This window comes from Alligator sinensis, unplaced genomic scaffold (genome assembly GCF_000455745.1).
Source record: "Alligator sinensis unplaced genomic scaffold, ASM45574v1 scaffold907_1, whole genome shotgun sequence".
In the NCBI taxonomy this organism is placed as follows: Eukaryota; Metazoa; Chordata; order Crocodylia; family Alligatoridae; genus Alligator; species Alligator sinensis.
In genome coordinates, this window is record NW_005841925.1 from 746,083 (window position 1) to 750,152 (window position 4,070).

Here is a 4,070-nt window from a genome sequence, read left to right on the forward strand (position 1 = left end):
TGAGTACTAGGGTCTCTCTGGCCAGGAACGCAAAGAACAAGATTTGCTTGGCCCTGTCCAGAGCCATCTTGCAGAGCCATGCCTACAACGGAAGAGCCAGCAATGCTGAGTGATGTTTTATGCCATCTCAAGAGAGCCCTGTTCAGCCCACTGGGGTAAATGGAAGTGGCTGATGCTTCAAGATCTCTGAGAGGAGTCCAAACTACCCTTCTTAAAGAAACTAGGTGGGACTGTTGACTCAGGCCCTCAAAGGGGGAGCCATGGTTATTCTGGAGGTGCAACCTTAAAAACGTCCTGATGGGAAGCACTTGAGAAAGGGTGATCAACCTAACTTTATAAAGACAGTCTGTTGTTTCTCTCATCAACAAGGGGACAGACAGCCTGAAGGACAGAAGACCGTAAATGGAGTTAGAGCCAATTTTAACCATATTATCCTGTATTGTGTTTTTTTTCCTGAGTCTAATCTTGAGTTGGGAGTTTGATGTGAAGGTGTAGCCTATTGCCTTTGCATATCTCTGAGCTTCCCCTCACTTTTTCTGTGGGCACAAGGCATCCAAGGACTTACAGGAGCCATGACCACAAGAAAAGCAGTCACTAGCAGGGGGATGGAGGATGCCATTAGAGTCCTATGTGTGCAGGGGCATTTGTGCTCTTTGACATTTCTGGCTCCTTATGCTGCACTTGGCTAAACCTCCTCCTGACAGTACCAGCTCTGAGCAGCATTCAGCTCTAATTTAATATTGTTTTACAGCTCACTTTTTCTTATTTAAAAGCTGCTTTAGAAGAGCCAAACCCAGGAGTCTATGGCTGGCCTTTCCAAACACACCCTTAAAAGGAGCTCATTCTGACGCTGATGAGAGGGTCCTGAGAAACTCTCGTTCAGATGCTGTATGCGCCTGCTTGATGATTACATGCTCTCACAGTATGACGTTTTTCCATACAAAACCCCTGCCTCTCTCAGAGTACAGGGCAGACAGGGTTAGCTGAGGGAGCAGCAGCTAGTTAATATTTTGTTTTGTCCTCATTATTCCATATGTGGCCCTTGGCATTCACTGCAAGCAACTCAAGCCTGATTTGTAAGACAGAATGATTAATTTCCTTATGGAGTTTTTTTTCCCCTATAGCTTCCTTGCAAACAGTAACTTAGTTTCATAACAATCCTATGAGGTGAGAGGCTAAATTCAGCCATGTTTCACAGAAATAATACATAGAGGGCGCGGTGCGTCTACATGTGCATTAATGAGGCTTGTCTAATGTGAATTCAATCTAGTACCTCTGACATGAGGGACTAAATTAATGCACATTAGGCTGCGCTAATGTGCAGTAGCACATGTGCATGTATTTTAGTGACAATGCACAGTAGACTGTTTTACTGCACATTAGCATAATGTCACAGTTTTTACATAACGCTTTAATGCGCAGTGAATAGTCTACTGTGCATTAAAATGCACATGTAGACATGCCCAGAGAGATTAAGGTCAGAAGGGTTCACTAATTTTTTATGCCCATTTGAGAAACATTAGGGCCAGATGTTTAAGGTATCTTGATGCCTAAAGATGCTGATGGTCCATCAGTACTTTTCAGGATCCTCCTATGCATCTGGCTCAGATTTTTTTCTCAGAGCAGCAAAAAGCATGCTTCTGACACCAAATCCACCCCTGTTCCTTACTGCCCCAGCCCAATTTCCACTCACTACATGGGGAATTAAAATAAATTCTTACAACTAATTTGTTTGCATGTGCAGACCACCATGTTTTACTCTTCTTTTGTTCCCCTAAATGACTGAGCTATTTTTGTGGAAACACACTGAAGATATTCAGCTTGTGGCAGGCTCCCAGTACAAAAAACTTCAGCCTAAACAGTTTGAAGCTGGCAGAGTTAAGAGTTGAGAGAAACTGAAAAAAGGTCATAAAATGGGAAGTGCTGGGCAGCCTTAATTTTGGATGCTGTTTTCAACCACGTTTTTCTAATTAAACTATGGTTTTGCTGTTTATCAGTTCCTTTCTCCTGCTTTAAAAATAGCTCCTAGTGAGAGATGGACTTAGCCAGTGTGAGAATCATTAAGTCATTTGCCAATTGGAGGCACTCCCCCCTTGAGGCAATTAGAGCCAGCCTGTCAGGCTGCAGCCTTGAATGGAGGGCCTTGGCCTGCCCAGATCAGCCTCTCACCCTGGTCTGCCACCTCTCCAGCTGACCATTGAGTCTGAGCAAAGCTGACCAGAAACTCCATTCTGGTCTGGCCACCCACCGACTCCCTGCCATGAGAGCAGTCAGTGAGGGTCAGCTGACCCTTCACTCTCTCCCAGATAAACCCCTGGCCCTAAGAGAAGGAGCAAAGGGCTTAACTTTTACCCAGACCATCTTGTTGCTCCTTATAACTTATGCCTGCCTGCTTTCTTCTTTATCTCCTGGCTACCTGACTTGGCTTGTCCTCTAACTCTGTGCTCCATCTGATCCTTGGGCTTGCTAATTTGGCTTATTCCTAGACCCTGTTCTCTGCTTAGTCTCCTGGTTACTTAACCCAGCTGGCCCTCTGACTCTGCACTCTGCCTGACCCTCCATCTTCCCAACTCAATTTCTTCCTGGATCCAGTGCTTGGACTGACCTCCTGGCTTCCTGACCTGGCCCTGAATTCTGTTTATTTCTCCTGACCCTGATTGGCCTCTTGAAGCCTGAATGACTCCCAGACCTAGCCACTAGGCCTGTGCGAAGTGGCAAGTATTCGCTTCAGATTCGGCCAGTTCGGGGGACAGTGATTTGATTTGTAGATTTGAATTACTGTCCCAATTTGATTCAACTGAATCAGATCCGAAAGATTCAATGCTGCTTCGGAGATTCGGCCGTAGACTAAACATGCAACTGACACAGCTGCCTCCAGCTGGTAAGTCTGTTGGGGTTGGGGGAGGAGACATTCAGAAAGTGGGTGCCTAAAATTAGGCTCTTAAACACATATTTAGCAGCCTAAATAAATTACTCAATTTTAAAAGGGTGGAATACCTAGCAAGCCCTGCAGTGATCAACAGGAGATGGCGGGCAGGAGGGAAGGGTCGTGGGAGAGGGAGGGAGGGATTGGGGCTGGGACAAGCTGTCCAGCCAGGATGGGAGGGTGCATTATTCGGAAAGGGTGGGGTGTGGGATGCAGGCGCAACAGTGCTGGGAGTGGGGGCTCTTCCCTGCTGCTGCTTGCCCAGCTGGGGCGGGAGGAAGGGGCGGGATGCGGGTGCAGCTTGCTCCAGGCGGAAGGGGGCAAGCAGCAGCAGGACAGAGCTCCTACTCCTAGTGCTGCTGCACCCGCATCCTGAACCCCCCCATACCTGCTTTTCAAGTGGCGGCAGGGCAGAGCCCCCGCTCCCAGTGCTGATGTTTGCACAACAGCGATGGGAGCAGGGACTATGCCCTGTTGCCACTTGCCCCCTTCTGCCTGGAGAGAGCCGTGCCTGCATCAGCGCCAGCATCAGCCAATGCCTGCATCAGCAGCAGCATCAGTGAGCTACGCCTGCATCAGTGCATCCTGCACCCCCTGCACCAGCTGGCAAGTGGTGGCAGTGCAGAGTCCCCATTCCCAATGCTGATGCAGGTGCGGCTCGCTCTGGGCAAGCCGCCCAGCCGGGGCAGGGGGCATGTTACTCAAGGAGCGGGGCAGGAGGAGCGTGGGATGCAGGTGTGGCAGTGCTGGGAGCAGGGGCTCTGCCCTACTGCCACTTGCCCAGCCAGGGCAGGGGGGTGGGGGGCAGGATGCAGGCATGGCTCATTCTGGGTGCTCATTCTGGGCAAGCAGCATCAGGGCAGAGCCCCCACTCCCAGCGCTGCTGTGCCCGCTGTCACAACCCAAAGGTGTGATTTTTGTTTTGTGTGTGCTTTGGCACCACTGAATTATTTTCCCGTCGTTTGAAGCTTTCTTTGCAGGGTGCATTTCTTCTTTGCAGCATAGAAATGCACGTTGCAAGGAGTTCCCGCCATTTGTATTAAAATTCGAGCCCCATTATTGGCTAGTGTTAAAATATTCCCACGTGGCGGCTAGCGATTGGCTTGCTAGCCGTATAAGAGGCTTGAGTGGTTTCCACCCAAGT

The 4,070-nt window shown here is 49.2% G+C and overlaps 1 protein-coding gene across 3 annotated transcripts in view; it reads left to right on the plus strand.

Moving 5' to 3' along the window:
- LOC102385581 (SITS-binding protein-like) overlaps positions 1-4,070 on the plus strand; it is an 81,612-nt gene that overhangs the window by 41,642 nt on the left and 35,900 nt on the right. The window lies entirely within an intron of this gene.